General features: G+C 39.8%; 1 pseudogene; it reads right to left on the reverse strand.

Annotated features, from left to right (window-relative positions):
• LOC101649221 overlaps window positions 1–5,793 on the reverse strand; it is a 14,679-nt pseudogene extending 8,886 nt beyond the window's left edge.
• Window positions 5,794–19,184: the final 13,391 nt, after the last annotated feature.

The following is a 19,184-nucleotide window of genomic DNA, read 5'->3' on the forward strand; positions in this document are numbered from 1 at the left end:
TAAAGCTCTTTCTTATACATATATGAGTGTCTATGATTTTGTTTCTCTAGTTACCCCAGACTAACACATCCTCCTTGGAAGTAGTTGGTTCACACTTCACCCTCTGATTTCTTTTTTGTAACAATAGGTGGAGACATAGGGGGAAATAGAGACGGAAACAGAAGCCTTCCTAAACCCAATTGTATCAGAGAGTTAGAAAAAGGAGCTATAAAAATACGATCTGCCCTAACTGGCTGCATTGACAAGAAGCCATCTGTCAATGTGGCAGTAAAGAAGCTAGGGATCTTTCATGTTAAAAATCATGAAAGTGGATTGGTCTCTCCCACACGTAGACCATTTCTACAAAATCCAACTCACACTAAGATTTAAAAAACAAACAAGGAAATATAAAATGAGCAACTATGGACAGGGACAGCATTGATGCAAGGGACTATACAACAACAATGTCTTGGCTCATGTGCACCTTAGTCTACAGAGCACCCTCCTTGGTTTTCAACACTTTAGAGGTCCTGGGCAGCAGATTTACCCAATGAAATGAATCATTTGATCTCTTGACTGGCTGCTGCTTCCACGAGCATTCATCGTGGAGACAAATCCTTGACAACTTTAATCATTTCTCCATTTACCATAATTTTGTCTGTTGAGTCCTCATTCACTGCTCCCAAGTCAATGCTGACTCATGCCAACTCTACAGGCCAGTGTAGCACTGCCCCTGTGAGTTCCCAAGACTGTAACTTGTCATGGGAGTAAAAAGCCCCACCTTTCTCCCAAAGAGTGGCTGGTGGTTTTGAACTGCTGACTTTGCTGTGAGCAGCCCAACACTTAACCAGTTGTGAGGATCTTTGTTTTCTTTACACTGGGTTGTAATCCATACTGAAAGCTGCAGTCTCTGATTTTCATGGACAAGTGCCCCAAGTCCTTATTCATTTAAATGCACGGGAGAGAAGAAAGAAAGTGAATGACTAGAATAGCATTGAACTATTGTGTCTAGACCCGAAGAACTCAGGCTTATGAATAGAAAGGTGCCTCACTGAAGGATTGCATCCAACACCAGCCTAATACCTAATTTTATCAGAAGAGGAGGCTGAGAGATTCATTTAGCAGGTGCTTCGAAAGCTGAAAGGGTCCTACTCTAGCATTTGTAGTCACCTTTTATCAGCTTGTTACAAGTTCACAACCATATTCCAGTTCTGTTAGATATGTCACCCTTTAGGTCTGTTTGCATAACTCATGCCGCTCCATTCCAAAGACACTCCAGTAAAGAGCAAAGGGCCGCAAATTAAGTGAATAATAAACAATAAACATGTTTAAGTAAATTGATCAATAAACATGTTTAAGTAAATTGATCACTATGAATGTTTTCACTACAAGTTTTTCAAAATATACTTCATTTAAGTGTACATTTTATCAAAATATTTCATGACTAGGATCATTTCTGAATTCCCAAAATTTTAATACCAAAAGTGATTATATAACTTTTGGAAAGTGTTATCTGCTTTAAACTTTTATTTCTACTAGTTTTTAAAATAATGTTTGCAATGCTCAGTTTATTTTAAGAGTGATATACATATGTATATATATATCTTTTCCTTTTTGGTACTGTTTGTTAGTAATTATCAATACATATCAGTGCATATTTTACTGATGGTATCATTCTGTGCTGTAGTCAGTTAATGGGGCACTTCCAGCCATAATTCCTATGTGATGTATTATAGTTTTAGACTCTGTGCCTGTGGTTATAACCCCATTTTGTAGAGCGTTCTCTGTTAGGCTAATGCACACGAATAAAGTGGAATTAAGTCCTGACCTTAGTAGAGGGTGTCAATGAAATCACACCCTTGGTTTCCCTGGGAGTATGGCCTGCTGAAGGACAATAATCACCCGTCCATCAAAGCCATTCCTCTAGGCATGAGAGTTATTTCAGACACAGAGGAAAGTCTCAAAGACCGTTGGAAGAGGAGTGCGTTTGAGAGCTCCGTCTGAAGTGGCGGAGGCTGAGCCCGGAGACAGCAGACGCGGAGTGGCACCGTCTGGGGGACGGAGCAAAGAAGACTGACCAGGAGGTTGAGGTCAAGAAAACCTGAGACAGAGCAGAGGAGCAGCATCAGGACTATGGGGGTGTGAGGGTTAGCAACAGGCAGTTTCCTGGTCAACAGAGGGGAGGCCGAGGGACCATGTGGCTGAGAGTCTGAGGATTGGGGGACTTGGTTGTTGGCTGAAGAAAGATGTGGCTGTAGACTAATGACCGTATCCTTAATGGTTTCCCTTTCTCGCTTATGCTTACCTATTAGATTCCGTAATAAGCACTCTTTAGTAATGATTGAGGGACCGGTTGGGGTACTGGTTATGCATTGGGCTGTGATCCACAGGGTCAGCAGTTAGAAAGACTGGGCTTTCCACTCCAGTAAATAGTCAGTCTTCAAACACCACAGGGGGTCGCTATGGGTCAGCATTAACTCCACAGCAGTTTTTTTTTAGGTTTTAGTAAGTATTTTCAGTAAGTCCTGTGTGGCCATTGCGATAAATTATTAACCCCCAAACAGAAGTAGAGTGCTGTGGGAGGGGCAGTTCCTGTTAGAATAGGGTACAGGAAGATGGGAGGTGGAGGCTTGTTGGCCCTTTGCTTTGTGGCAATGGAAAAGCCAGAATAGTGCCCCTCCATGCCAATTGACATCCATTCTCAGGTGTGTGTGCTCTTGCAGATGCCCAATGTTATGTTTTTCTTGTAACGAAGCCAGGGTCAGTGAGTCTTCATGGGCAGAATGTTGGGCAATGTTTATCTATGATGATATACTCCCAACGAATTTCATAGTCTAGGCCAGGCGACCTCAAACTACGGCCCGGGGGGCCACATGCGGCTCACTGAGGACATTTATCCAGCCCGCCAGGTGGTTTTGCCCGTTTGTTTTTTTACTTCAAAATAAGACATGTGCAGTGTGCATATGAATTTGTTCATAGTTTTTTTTAAAACTATAGTCCGGCCCTCCAATGGGTCTGAGGGACAGGGAACTGGCCCCCTGTTTCAACAGTTTGAGGAGCCCTGGTAGGCAATCATTACAAGCTGGACTTCATGGTTATAACCCTGTCTTCATGGTAGACCAGCCTAGAGAGTGTTCTTATTCAGTACTTTGTACCATACGAAGTTGTTGCTCGGAAGTGTTGTTGCTATAGTGTTTTTACACTCTAACACCTGTGTTGCTTACAATCCTAATAGTACACCTAGCAAAGGAAATTGTAGCATGACAAGTTTTAATCTAAAAAGAAAGTGGTGAGGAAGGCTCTAGACTATAAATAGAAAGATGGAGAGCAGTAAGACATAGGATAACAGACCTAAAGTGGGTGAAATAGCATGCGAAGGGAGACTGTCTCATTCAACTGTTCCAACCATTTCTTAAGTATAAAAATAGGATTGGGGAGGCAGCTAACAGAGAGATGGGCATAAAATATATACTTCTGAGAAAGAAGAGGCAGGAGGAAGTCCATGGATCCATCGGAATTCAAAAGCAGAAGAGGATTCCTGTGAGTTTCTGATGATTCAAACAAAAAGCTGTAACCTTTCTGAAAGCCCGAACAATAACAACAAAGAAAAAGAGTTCTCCGAGGACTTCCGTGCCGTCCGTCGAGGGCTGATTTCATTGCTTTAAACACAGACCTGGCTTACAGAACGTACGTATACTTGAAGAAGCTGGACTTGCTGAAAGAATCAAGAATAGTCTGGACGAAATAATATAAGATGAAGACTCTCTACCAAAGCAGACTTCCAACAAGCTTCTGCGGGGGAAATATGCCAGAATGGACCTGTATTTACAAAGAGACAATGATAATATTTCTCAGTGTAATGCATCCATTATATCGTCCTGGGAAACTGCATGCAGGATCTTGGGGGAAACTGCTGAATTGTGTGAACACACTCTACACCCTTGATCAAGACATCAGTGGGAAATCCATTTAAAGGGCAAGGAAGCTGAATTTAGAACTTGATATTGGTGCTGGCAAGGAATATTGAAAATACCATGGACTGCTAAAAGGATAAAGTGATCTGTTTTGGAAAAAGTACAGCCACGGTGTTCCTTAGAGGCAAGAATGGCAAGACTTCATCTTGCGTGCTTTGAACACATTGTCAAGAGAGACCAGTCCCTGGAGAAGGACGCCATGCTCGGTAAGGCGAAGGGCAGTGAGAAGAGGAAGGCGCTCGAGGAGATGGACGGCACAGCGGCTGCAGCACTGCGCTCAGGCACAGGAACAACTGTGAGGCGGGCAAAGGACCCCGGGCGTTTCCTTCTGTTGTGCTTACATTTGCTAGGGCTTGAACGGACTCAAAGGCACCGAGCAACACATTGCCATCTGAGAGGTTAGGAAGAAGGAAAACGGATCGAATTTAGAAGAGGAAAGAAATACTGACGAAGAAAGGAATGAAAAGGGGAAGACGAGAAGTTGCAAAACCATTTTTACAGTGAAAGATTTAACTTGAATTTTTTCTGTGCTAAATCTGGGACTTCAATTGGTTGAACAACTGGACCAAAGCGCTAATCGTTTTTTGCTGAACTTGATAGGCAGATGCGGGGAAACAGATGTTAGCACAAAATAAACTAAGTCAAAAAGGAAGTAACAGAAAGCAATTATCGCTAATTTTCTGACTAGAAATGCCATTTTCATTCCAAATGATCCAAAACTTTCTCCTAGCAGAGATATTACTGTAATGGACAAAATGTTAGCATGGCCCACCTCTTCTTCACCTTCAGAGTAAAATTTTATAATGTATAATTTAAATGTATATATGCATTAAAATTTTTATATGAAATTTTCCAATTTTTAAAGAAAAGAAATCTAGGATTTATCAAGTTACTGATAATAAAATTCAAAAATAATAAAAACTAAAAAAAAGAAAAGTCGATCTACTTATACTAGAACTCGTTAACAATGGAGTTGTGTGACTGGAACTCTGGGAAGGCTGTAAAACAGCTATTGTGCTGCTTATGCCCATGATCAGAAGTAATGTGGAAAATATCTGCACTGTTGCTGACTGTCCTTAAGTCAAGTTTACCTCACGGCGGCGTGGCCCCATGGGTACAGAGCAGAATTGTGCTCTATACTGCTTTCAAGGTTGGGACCTTTCTGGACGGGATCAAGCAGGCTTCTCTTCTGTGGTAGTTACATCATTTCATGCCAACTTGAAGATATATAAAAGTGCACAGGTGGAGTTTAGCCTGTCAATCAGGTCAAAACCTGATGGTGACTACTTGTGGGCATGGCCTTCTCATAAGGAGGTCCCAGGGAACTTTCCCCCCTGCACCCCTCTCTCCGCCTTCACCTTCTGATGGCTGACCCTTCTTGGTGCCAGAGCCTTGGAGATGCGTCCACTGCCATTGGATCCAAGGGGCCTTTCGCCCTGTGTTCTTCCTGCATTCTGCGTCATTGCACGCGGCTGCATGAGTCTGAAGAGGGTCTTAAGGACTCGTATCAGACTTACGGACTTGAGTTAGATCTGGCTGGATGTTTTCTTGATATGCAATTACTTTTTTATATAAAACTCTTTCTTAAACAGATATGAGTATCACTGAATTTGTTTCTCTAGTCATCCCAGTCTAATACATCTTCAAAAGTACCTCTGGCTGGTTCAACACGCTGACCTTTGAGCTAGAAGTAGAATGCTGAGCCATTTGCTCCACTTCTGTTGAGTCAGTTCTGACTCACTGAGCAGTCCGCACCTTCCCTGCGGTTGTTCTTACGTTTGAGCCCGTTGTTACAGCAACTGGGTCCATTCATCTGGGACCAAATCTTTTCTTGCTCCATTTTTAACTCGGACATCTGTTCTTTCTGCTTTTTGATTTTTCTTATATCTTTGGTTTATATGTGAAAAGTTGACAAAGAAATATCCATATGACGCATTCTTCTGAGGCTATAAAACAAAACAAAAATTAAAACCGGGGTCATCTAGAAGTTCTAAATTTCTATACAAATATGCAATCTTAGTTCTAGTGCAGGGCAATCATGAGATCGCTACAAAGCCAGGCCCTGCTTCCTTCCATTGTTCCTGGGGTCACTGGGAGTGCTAACAAGATCAATCAGAAGCTGAAAAGAGAAAGCTAAATTTATCTGTCTTGGATTTTTAAATAAACTACATGAATAAATGGGTTTTTAATCAATTTCAAGTTTAGAGAAGGCATTTCCTTCTTAACTCATTATATTCTGCGATGTAAGTGTCATGCAGTGTCAGTAATTTCTGGGAAGTAATCTTGAGTTTTCACTCAGCCAGTGACTTGGCAGAGAAAATGGCAATTTAGCAAGACTCCAAACCACAGTCTCAAAAGTCCTTTTTAACTCAACAAGAATAAGCATCATTTCCACCCTATAACCTCCATACCTCATGGTCTGACAAACCCGTAGGGACCACTTAGAAAGGATTCTTTACTCCCGTCAGAAAGTATAAATCGTTTTACTAGCATGACGTAATTTGGAGGGAAGAAGTGAATGGAATCTGAGACCGCTGCCGGTCCATTTCTGTTGCCTGCCTTTGTTTCGTACGTTTGTTCGGTGTACTCAAGTCAGAAGGGTGGCTGAATGAAGACAGCACCTGCATTGGCAATGGCCTGGGGCAAGTCGGAGAGGTAAAGCGGAGCTGGAGAGTCAAGAAAGAAAATAGTCCAAAGTTGACTGCGGTGAAGATGGCCCAGCCCTTCTTAATATGATTCCATGTTATGTCATGCTCACTATATGTCAGTAAAACGATCTTTATAAAAGACATATGACTAGATGTCACTTTCTTTAGGTCAAATTTGTATGCGTCTCAGAACAGTAAGTACACGTATCTTATGTTAGTCAAAAGTTTGTCTCGAAAAAATGAGGAGCTAATGCCAGAGGCTCAAGTAGAAATAGAATGTTTTGAAAAAGATGATGACAACATATGTACAGATGTGTCTGACACAATGGATAGATGTATGGATTGTGATCAGAGCTGTAAGAACCCCCAGTAAAATTTTAAAAAAAGAAAACTAAAACTTGTATTAACAATGAAAAAAAAGTTTGTCACAACATATTATATATATATATATATCGAGTAAACCTTTCTATGTATAAAACTAAATAAAATACACTAAAACATTAACATTATAATACACTAATAATAATGTGTTGTTGTATGTAAAAAAGAGAGAGAAATGACACATCTTTAAGAATGACATTTTCTCAGATTAATCACTCCCAAGGTCCTTGCTCCATTCCTTATTCAACTACTCTTCAGTTGCACTGAACACCCTGTCTGCCGGGTGTGGATTAAGAGACCACAGCTTGGTGTACATTCCCTAGAATGCACCCTCTTCACTAACCTCTACCATCCCCCCTCGTGGTCACTTTGCCTTCCTGGAAAACTTCTTTCCAATCTATAAGTCCAGGATCAGGATCTTGATTGTATACTTATGTGGTAATCATTTCTTTTAGAAGACTTAATACCAGACTAGTCCAAAGGAGTGGGAAATTAAAGCTGTCTCACATGTCCAACTCTTCCAACATGCTAGTTAGCTCCATTTCCTCCCACCCCCCTTGAATATATCCCCTTATGTCCCTAGGCTCTGTGATTCACTGCAAAGTCCCACAGAAACTCAAGGAACTTTGAAGAAATATATTACTTGGTGGTGGATGGTGTTCAGTTTCAAATCTGAAGGTCAAATAGGGGTGAGCTAAATGCAGGGACTAGAGACAGATGCCAAAAATGCCCATAAGTCACAGCAGATCTTGTTTCTACCAAAGCTCAGTCAGGAAATAAAGGTCTGGCTTAAGTCACACCCTTTACTAAAGTAGAGCTTTAAAGATGCCCCCAAAGAAACAAAGAGTGTGGCTTGGTTCATAGCCTCTACTAAGGTAGAGTCTAAAGATGCCCACCAGGGAAAGAGTGTGGCTTGGTTCACACCATCTACTAACGTCAGGTCTTGATCCCACTCTAATCCTGCCCTTTACCTTGCATGCGAGATCAGTGATGTCATTCTATAGTTTGACATTCTGTTGGGTCACCTTTCTTTGGAATGGGCACACATATGGAGCTCTTCCATTCAGTTGGCCAACTAGTTGTGCTGCAAATTTCCTGGCATAGATGAGTAAGTATTAAGTTCATCAGCTTGTCGAAACATTTCAATTGATATTGCATCAGTTTCCAGAGTGCTGTTTTTGGCTAATGCATTCGGTGCAGTTTGAACTTCTTCCTTTAGCACAATTGGTTCTTGCTCATATGCTATCTTCTGAAACGGTGGACTGTCAACTAGTTCTTTTTGGTACAGTGACCCTGTGTTTTCTTTTGGTGCTTCCTGAATCATTCAAAACTTTGCCTATAGAATCTTTTAAAATTGAAACTTGAGGGTTAATTTTTCCTTGAGTTCATTCAGTTTCATGTATGCTGAGTGTTCTTCCCTTGGGTTTTTCTAATTCTAGTTCTTTCACATTTTGTTATAATGTCTACCTTTGTCTTTTCATGCTGCTCTTTGAAATATTCTATTCAATTCCTTGACTTCATCCTTTACTTAATTTTTTTTGCATACAATCATCCAACAATCATTGTAGCAGTACATTGACAGGAACTGTCAGAAAGTTCAGACAGATTCGAAAGAGGATGTAGAACAAAAGCATCATTGCTGATGTCAGATGGATCTTAACTGAAAGCAGAGAATTCCAGAAAGATGTTACTTGTATTTCATTGACTAGTGTGCAAAATGAACAAGGAGATGCCGCATGGTTTAAAATCTGGAAAGGTGTGCATCAGGGTTGTATCCCCTCACCACACTTGTTCAATCTGTATGCTGAGCAAATCTTCAGTGAAGCTGGATTGAAGAAGAAGAGGGTGGCCGGATTCAGAAGAGGATGTGGACAAGGGATGTCATTGCTGATGGGAGGATGTCACAGGGCGGTGCAGTGTTTTGTTCCATTGTGCACAGGGTCACCATGGGTAGGCGCTAACTCGATGGCATCTAACAACAACAACAGTCCTGTGCATTGTAGTTGAGAATGTCCTCCCAAATACGATGATAGCCACAATTGTAGACTCCAGGATTATAATACATTGCATAAGGAATCAGGACTAGGGGGACCATATTAATTGACTACAACTCAATTTAGAATTAAGCACTTCTTTTTTTTGGCTTCCACCACAATATCTCCACCATATTTCAGTAAGAACACATATTAATTTGGAGTGCTTTACAGGTAAGACTTCCCTACAACATGATGACTTACCCAAGCTAATATTCTCCTTGGAGAATCAGGTTTCTGGCACAAAGCATCTTCATAAATGTATACTGAATTAAGGAACACATGATTTTGCAACTGACACAAACAATCCTTAACTCTCCTGCTCTATACTCCTTGTCTCATGTGTAAATGTGTACACCAACCCAGATTTCCTTTACAGGTTTTATTTAATTATTTATTTTCCTTTATGTGTTTTTACGACCAATGTTCCCATTAGGGCCATGAGTGCTTGAGAGAAGTGATCTTGTTTGTAGAGAGATCTATGCAGAAAGAAAAAAAAAAGTAAACGAAGGTGCAAATAAATTTAAAATGACTTTTACTTTGTGTTTATTGAAAAAACAAACAAAAAACCAGTATAGATTTCACTTGCCATTTGAGGGAGAGCAAATTTAGAACTCTGCCTAACAGGTTACAAAGAATGCCTCCTAAATGACACTGATAAAGTTAGGTCTTGTAAATGTCAGGGAAAAGAATTCAAATAACAAGCATATTATAAGTATATTTCTGACTGCTAATTTATATAAAAGGGAGTAATAACCAAATCACTAATTACCATATACACTTATTTTTGTTGTATGGACAAAGAAATAAAAAGAAAAGACTTCCAGAAAAACAGTTTATCCTTAAGACTAGTTTAGAGGATTGGTTGGGCTTTTAATTGGTAGAGGGCAATCGCGGGAAGGTGACAGGCCACTCTGAAGGGTCCACATGTAAAAGGTAAGAAGGCATGAAAAATATGTTGGAAAGTTTGTGAGCTTGATTTGGGTGTCTATAACGGAATGTATATGGCCAGGGTTTGGAAATAAATTAGAAGTAGGCAGAGGCCTGGTTGGGAAGCCATCGAAGCTCTGCTAAGGAGTTTAACTCTTTTATTGAAGGGAAGCCATGCAAAGATTCTAAGCTGAACACAATTAGATTTGGGTTTGAGAAATATAACATCATGCTGAGTGCATAGAAAAAATGTATGGGAGCAGATTTTATTAAACTGGCAATTTATAACTAAATATTTTAAAGCCACGTTTCCAGTAACTACTACATACTGAAAAGAGAACACTTTTCTCAAAGTGTGAAACATAAAATGTTTTCTTCCTTACATTAAGTCTCTTGGGTACATGAAATAAGATCCTTGGATCAGATAATTTTCCACCAGAGTTTTGATAAATGGTTAACAAAAAGATATCAGAGAAAATGAAATTAAAGAGCAAAAAAATGCCTTTGCAATTAGATTTTGTTTATAAGAACTTGTTTCCTGTTATTGGTAAAGACCATCTGTCTGAGATAACCAACTCAATTTAAGTAAGTGAAAACATAGTCATTAGAGATATAGATCAACCTAGGTACAGAAAACAGTTCTTAAAACAGATTATATTTCTCAGCAATGTGGGCTGTTTGTACGCATACAGTGTTGATTCATTACATAATAGTCGTAGGACAATTTTTTTGTAGAGATAGTTAATATCTTGCTAGGATTTAACTCAGAGAAATAAAAAATTTGAAAAATAGAACTAGAATAAAGTGAAAGATACAAAACAAATCCCCAAAACTCCGCATAAGAAATGTAGACCATAAAAGAGATGTATACTGTTTTTTCAAATGTTTATCAATTATTCAATACATAGCAGATATTTCTCTGGATACTGGGGGGGCGGGTATACAGGTGAACAGGCTACTATTCGGTTCTCAAAAAATCTAATATGACAGGAAAAATAAAAGCAAATTCAACCCCATATAGGGGATTGAATTTTGTCTTCCAAAGTTTTTATTGAAGTCCTAATCTCTACGAACATTGATTTGTTTGAAAATAAGGTCTTGAAGATGTTATCAGTTAATTTCAGGTTTTGTGAGAGTCAGTGGCTCCTAATATAATCTAGCTGGTATCCTATAAAAGAGGGGAATAGATTTCGAGAAACACAGAGAGGGAGGGTGCTCTTGATGATGGAGTGTGCCACAACTGCAAGCCAAAGACTACCTGGGGTTACCCGAGCTTTGGCAGAGAACATGATCCTGCCAACACACGGAGTTCTGCCACTGTGCTCTAGCACGGTAAGACAATACAGCTTGTTGTTAGCCACCCACATGGTGGTACTTTGCTAGAACAGCACAGGTAATGAGTTCAATAGGATACCGTGGCATAAGGTTTGGGGAAAGGGGCTTTATAAACAAGGTGACTGCATCTTCAAGAACAAACAGCAGATTACCAGTGGAGTTCCTGGGTAATGAAAACGATGAACCTGCTCAGTGGCTAACAGGAATGTTGGAAATTTGAGTCTGTCGCTCAGAATAAAGACCTGTTTATTACTTCCTAAAAAAAGACCCGGTTTTTGCTTTCCTAAAAGCCACCTATTGGAAATCCTATGGAGCACATGCGAGCTCACCATAAATCAGAGTTGACAAGACCAACCGGTAAAAATTAGATAAGCAAAGGAAATGCACTCCAGGTTGAGAGAGCAATGCGTACAGAGGAGGACAAGGGCCTGGCATTTTAGAGAACGGTCAGAGTTTCTGTGGACGGTGCACCGGAGCAAGAGGGCTTCAAAGGGTTTGTGGGAAATTTTCATTATCTTTTAGTGACATTTCCTATGAACTTTTGGATGCTTCTCTATATTGTGAAAATTCTTGTATATCATATAAAAATTATTTGGCTTGGTCATTTAGGCCCATGCCTACCAAAATGGAGGGCCTCCTTCCTTAGCCTTAGAATAGTATAAGAAACTACAAATATATTATATGTCTAGGGAATACAATTTTATATGCTGTCAAAACATTATTTAAAACATTGTTTTAATTAGGAAAACAAGTTGGAATAGGTTACAAAAATTTGCACAAAACTTTAAGAGGAACTCTGTTACCCAAGAAATTTTATACTTTAAATATTAGGCTGCTTTTAACTATAAAGTTAATAATCTCAGAATTAAAACCCCTCTGCTATTGGAAAAACATAAGAAGATAAATAGGAAAACAAAATAAAATCCAAACTCTGGTAGCAGCATTTTGTCATGAGAAGCAATTAAACAGGTTTTAAACGAAGTGATCGTATGGTCAGTGGTAAATGCTTTTCTTAGGTAGGGGTTTCTAAAGAAATATAAACAGTGCCAGATATAAGCAGTGCCCCCCTCCCCCACCAAGGGCCTTCAAAAAGTCATGGCAAATTGAATTAAAAGATAATGAAACTTTCCATATATTTTTGAAGTCCTTTTGTATAAAACACACAGGACGATTTATTTACACCTTGAACTGGCTTGCACAATTGTAGGAGGTTGGCCATTCCAAGATTCGTAGGTCGGGTACCAGACTGAAGACTCTTGAATGCTTGAATTTCAAGAGCTGTAGGTTCAGTGATGGGAACAGTGCAGAACAAAGTTTTCCCCCAATACACACTTGTGTTTGAAGGTGGCATGTTGCAGGGAAACTCCCTTTTTAACTGACCATTTAAATGACAACTCAAGGTAAAGAAAAACAAAATCCTCACAACGGGACCAAGAGTTAACATCATGATAGCTGGAGAAAAGATGAAAGTTCTGCAACATTTTGTATTGCTGGGATCCACAATCCAAGGGTAACGGGAGGACTCCAAACTACTCGCATTTAGCAGGCGGGAGATCAGAGGACACATTGCATGGGGTAAATCTGCTGCAAAAGACATCTCATAAGTGCTGAAAACTGCTCTGAAATTCCCATTCTTTTCAAGGCTATCATTGTTTTCTTATGATCTACACAGTTGATTGCTTTCCATAGTTAATAAAACAAAAGTAAACATCTTTTGGGGTATCCTTTGATTTTGCCAAGTTTTATCTGACATCAGCAGTAATAGCCCTTGTTACAAATCCTCTTCTAAACCCAGCTTGAATTTCTGGCAGCCCCTTGTGAATGTTCGATTACAACCATGGGGGAATTGTCTTCGGGAAAATTGTACTTGCATGGGATGTCAGTCCTATTGTTCTATAATTTGCACATTCTGTTGGGTCACATGTCTTTGGAATGTGTACATATATGAAATCTTCCAATCAGTCGACCAGATAGTCATCTTCTAAACTTCTTGGCATAGATGAGTGAGTGCTTCCAGTGCTTCACCAGCATCTTAAAACCTTTCACTTGGTATTCCATCAATTCCCGGAGCTTTGTTTTTGGTGAATGCCTCCAGTGCAGCTTGTATTTCTCTTTAAGCACCATTGGGCTTTGATCAGATGCTACTGCAAGGAGAGTGAATTATTTGATATGGCTCCTGTAGCCAAAGTCTCCAACTCCCACCATCAAGCTTTCCCTGCATGGGCCTGGTAAGAAAGTGGGGGAGATACTGATAGGAGTCACCGGTGAGTAAGCCCTCAGTCCTGTAAGGTACTGGTGACTTCCCTGGAAGATTCCAAGGTATTTCATAAGGCTTAGGAGACTTGATGATTGGCTCTTGTCCAATCCTTGGGTGTAATCTTTCCATTGTGTCTAAATGTAAGTACCCAGTATACCACAATTCTTGAACTTCACTGGATAAATTTATCTAGGTCAAATTCCCTACGAAAGGAGCCTGCAACAGAGATCCTGGTCTCCAGTGTTTACTGAGGGGGTGCTCTCAGAAAACAGGGATGAGGGCGGCAGGATAAGGCAGGGGGAGCTCTGCAAAGACAGGGTCTCCTTCGGGGTCTAGCTTCAACCTGATGCTTGAAGCACGAATGTGACAAGTGAGGCCAGTCAGTCTGTGGCTGTGGGCTAGCGGGAAGGATGGGCAGGAGGCAGATGATGTGATGTGGCATGGTCCTATGCCTAGGTGGGCACTTCTTTCTGAGAGCAATTATCTGGAGACTTGGAACAACTGGGAGCCTCCAGCACCCTACAGTTCGAGCCATTGTGAAGGGACCGATGAGTACACACAGGGCCATCACGTATTTTCAGCTGTTTCAAGGCATCAGACCCTGGAGTAGAATAGTCCTTTTTCTTAGAGCATAACTTGCTTTTCCTTTGCTACCTCCTCTTCATCTCTTCAAGGTCAAGTTCAAACCTCAACTCCTCCAGGATATCCTCTGATATTTGGCCTTCCATCTAGATTCTGACTGGATGACTTCTCAGAATTGACTTGATGGCAGTGAGTTTGGTTTGGTTTGGGTTAGATTCTATTCTTCTACGTGCTCATGGAATCCTATGCAACTCTCTCCCTCTCTATCTTAGAATCCTCATTGGTAAAATAAGGAATTTCACTAAAGGGCAAAAGCCACCAGGGAGCTTGTCTGGGGCTTTCCCTGGGGCATGTGTTATCAGCCAACAGCTTTATTTCCAGCCCACACCATCATATCACTTAAACTGTTGTATGCCACCTAGTCGATTCGGACTTGGAGCAAGTCTATAACTCAGGGTAGAGCCTCCCCATTGGATTTCCAGGGTTGGAATCTCTGTGGAAGCAGATGATCAAGTCTTTTCTCTGGTGGAGTGGCTGGTGGGTTAAAACTATGGAACTTTTGGTTAGCAGGCAGGCACTTAATCCTTGCATCAAAAGGACTCCTTCCACGTATAGCAACCAGGTCAGAAAATGTCCATACAACTTGCTGTGCTGGGGGACGGGGCAGAAGGGAGATGCTAAAAAGAATCGTGGCTGGTCCTTTGCCGGGCACTTTGCAACCCTGGAATGAAAAATGGCTGCCCCTAGGTGCCATGCACCTCAATTCTCTGCGCACTCCACCATCGTCACTACCTCTTATCAGTCCTCTGCAGAGAGAGGATTATTAAAAACGCAGTGAGGTTAAGATGTAATACTTTATCATTTAATCTCTCTTTGACCCATTTAAGATTTGTTCCAGTTTTTAGTATTTTCTGCTTCATTTTCTCTTGAGCTTTTCCTCTATTTTATTTTGGATTGTTGTTGGTTCTCTTGTTTGTTTGCTTGGCGTTTTGGGGGTGGGTCGGTGGGTATGTTTTGTCTGTATATTAAATCCGATAGGTAAAACTATAGAAACTGGATTAATTGTTTCTTGGGGTATGGCAGGGAAGGTTATGGGGAAATGGGGAGCTAATAATGAGTATAGGAACGAAAATGTTCTAAAATGGACTGTGGTGATGATTGTACAACTCCTTTTAATATGGTTGAATTATTGAACTGTACAATATATACATTATGCATCAATAAAACTGTTTAAAAAGTCACACCACCCTTCCTTCCAGGAAGCATATTATGTATACATCTTCCTTAGCAGATTTGTTTGTTCTTCTGACCGTTCATTGTCCTTTCAGTGTTCGTAGCCAACTCCATATTTCAACGTCATTGGTGCTTCTCTGGACTTCCGAGTTAGTTTCCATTTATACGAAGCGGCTGAAAGGACCTTGACTTGAGTCAAGAACACCTTACTCCTCAAAGCGGCGTCGTGGCTCTTCAACATTTTAAAGAGGTCTGTGCAGCAGATTGGCCCCGTGCAATGCGTTATTTAACTTCTTGACCGCTTTCTCTATGTGTGCTGATTGTGTATTCAAGCAAGATTAAATACCTTAAAACTTCCTTTTTTTTTTTCTGTTTGTCAGAATGTGCAATTATGAGGATTTTTTTTTACAATTGCAATTCATACTGAAGACTGTAGTTTTTTATTTCCCGGGGCAAGTGATTCAAGTCGCTTCCCCTTCAGCAAGTAAGGTTGTGCTTGTTATCTGCTTATCATAGCTTGTTCATAAGTTTCCCTCTCATTCTGCACATCCGCTGACTTTTAAATCAGATGCGTTTGTTTGTGCAGGACTATTTTTGTTTTGTGCTTTCTCTCCTTTTTTAAAGTGTGGCTGGCAAACAACGCTAGCGGTAGTATAAGATGTTAGCTCTGCCATTTTCTTAAGCCTATATTTGGATCAAAAATAAGTAAAATGAAAAGATTTTGAACTTATCTCTCCCGATTTCAAACTGTGTGATTCCCTGGCATATTAATCAATCTCTACCTGGCACATCCATCGATCTATAAAAGGGGAATATGACCTACATCATAGGTGTGATATGAGAATATAGCAATCTGAAGAAAATATTAACTTAGACAATAGATTTTAAGGATTAAATAATATATTAATATAACACAGACCCCTGGCTTAGCCAAAACTATATAGCTTTGGTATAGTTTATCTCCAACCCAAAAAACCCACAAAATCAATCTCACTGCCTTTGGGTTGGTTATGATTCATACCAACTCTCTACAGGACGGAGTAGAACTGCCCCCGTGGGTTTCTAAGACTGTGCAGTGGTTCTCAACCTTCCTCATGCCGCGACCCTTTCCTACAGTTCCTCATGTTGTGGTTACCCCCCAACCATAAAATTATTTTCGTTGCTACTTCATAACTGTCATTTTGCTACTGTTATGAATGGGGTGACCCCTGTGAAATGGTTGTTTGACACACATACCCTCCCCAGGGGTCGTGACCCGAAGGTTGAGAACTGGTGCTCTACAGGGTTAGAAAACCCCATCCTTATCCAGTGGAGTGGCTGGTGACTTCAAACTGTTGACATTGAGGTTAGCAGCCCAAATTTTAACCACTACACCATCCGGCCTCATCAGGGGAGAGAATTCCTATAAAAATTTACAGAATAAAAGAAATGAACTTTTGACTATTGCGTTTCAAAGCCTAGGTCCTCAAGCAAATAATGTAGAAGAATGCTTGCTAATCTGATTTCCAAGTCTCATTCATCCAAACCTGATCAAGAAGAAGAAAAATACTTTCTGAGAGAGGTGCAAGTAGGATTTCCGGCTAGAACGACACAGGAAAGCTGTGCTTTTCTTCCCATACGCAGCCCGAGGAAAGCACGGCTACAGTGGTCCACACACCAGCGTGGACTAAGAGCGCTAAACAGCCTTTTGGTGCTTCCCATGCGACGGAACGATTTGGAAAGTTAACTCAATTATTTCAGACCTTCAATATGAATTCAGAATTAGCTTAAATAGAGTTGTGCAAAAAGATCTTGTAGTCTAATCAGGTTCATTGTGAGACCTAGTTAAATCAAATCAAGTCAGCTTAATCCAATGAGAAGAGACCACAGTAAAATGAGGAATATCTTAGGAGACACTATATGACAAGATGCTTAAAATACAAAACAGATAGAAACCAAGAACACTGAGGATCATGGCCTACTGTCAAACTTTGTAAGTCCACTGAAACTTAGATACAACACTAGGGCAAGAAGTCAGAAGAAAACCAAATTCACAAAGAAATTTTTTTTGGATGGTATTTACCATTAATTACCTTTTATTACTAAAAATTAATCTACAATTGTATTGAGACTGCTAGATTCAAGCCAATACGCAAAGTTTAATTGGACTTTCATATGTCAGTCACATAAAACTGGAACATAAAAAATTTAAATTTACAATGCATACAAAACCAGAAGGAATAAGTATAATAAAAGATATTCAAGAATTTTTTTGCACCAACAAATAAATGAAAACCTAAGTAAAGTTAATAATTGAATAATAAAGGGATGGGAAGAAACCGGTTACCAAATGGAGTGCATTGGAGAGGTGACTATAAAATATTAAAATGATAATCCTCACTTGAATGGTTAAAACCTTGTCGGTTGATTCCCCCCTCTGATGCACATTAGGCCTGATATGATTTTCAACATTTTCTGTATTTTTGTTTGTTTGTTTCATATTGGGGTTTAACTCAGTGTATTTTGTCATTGGGGGTGACTCTCTTGGATTTTTTTAAATGTGTTTTTCAGTATGTGAAACCCAGGATTCATGAACCTACAGGGAGAGGAAGTAGAATAAGGATTTCTGACGGGTACAGGGGTAGTGGTGGTTGGGGGAATAAAAGCGAGCTGATGTCAGGGAGTTCAAGAAGGAAAAGAATGGTTTGAAATGCTGCTTGATGTAATTGAACTATAGGATGATTTGATATTGGTATTAATTCCCAATAAAATAGTTTTGGAAAAAAAATAATATTTCAAATTCATGGATAGGAAAACTCATATTCTTAAAATGTCATTACTTTCAAAACTGTATAGAAATTAAATTAAATCCTTGACATGATTTTGTGGGAATTAATAGATTCTAAAATTTATATGGAAGTGCAAAGAGTCAAAATCATCACAATAAACAAGAAAGTCCAAGTCAATGGCCCTTTATTACCAAATTTCAAAACTTTTTATAAAGTTTCTGTGATTAACAAAAATTATATTGATGCAAAGCTATGGAAAAGAACCACTAGAACAGGACAGAATGTTTAGAAATACAGCCCAAACATTTTTAATAACTTAATTTACAACAAAAGTACAATTCAATTCAATTGTCTCTCTAATAAATAGTACAGAAACAATTGGATATATATAAAAGAAAAATAAGTCAATCCTTAATTTTTGCCTGATCTGATTCACATAAAATAACTTGAAGTGGATCATAAACTTCAATGTGAAAATGATAAGACTTCTGGTAGAGAAGAAAGACAGAATGATTCTCATGGTAACTGCATATTACATTAGGAAAATATGCTGCAAAGTGGTCACTTTGAGGACTAAGATGCACCTGAGCCAAGCCATGCTATTTCCATCACCTCGAGTGCACATGAAAGAAAGCTGAGCAAGAACAAGGAAGACCAAAGGAGCCTTGATGTCTTTGGATCATGGTGTTGGCAGAGAGCAATGAGTATATTATGGGCTGCCAGGTGAGCAAGCACATTTGTCGTGGAAGAAGTGCAACCAGAATGCACCTTAGAAGTAAGGATGGAGAGACTTCATCTCATTTACTTTGGGAACATTACCAGGAGAGACTAGTCCCTAGGAATTGGCATCATGCTTGGTAAACTAGAAGGCTGGTGAGAGTGAGAATATTGACCCAGTGGCTCTAGCATGATGGTGACTGAGTGGATAGCCCAGGACTTTCTTGTTCTGTGGACATGGAATCACTCTTGGGACAGACCCAGCATCACCTACTCACAACAAAAGATGGCCACATATTGTTTAAATTAATTTATAAAATGCATTCACTAAAAAAAAAAGTGTGGTG

This window comes from Echinops telfairi, unplaced genomic scaffold, assembly GCF_000313985.2.
Source record: "Echinops telfairi isolate 266 unplaced genomic scaffold, ASM31398v2 ScPeMD7_9;HRSCAF=40, whole genome shotgun sequence".
Classification (NCBI taxonomy): Eukaryota; Metazoa; Chordata; class Mammalia; order Afrosoricida; family Tenrecidae; genus Echinops; species Echinops telfairi.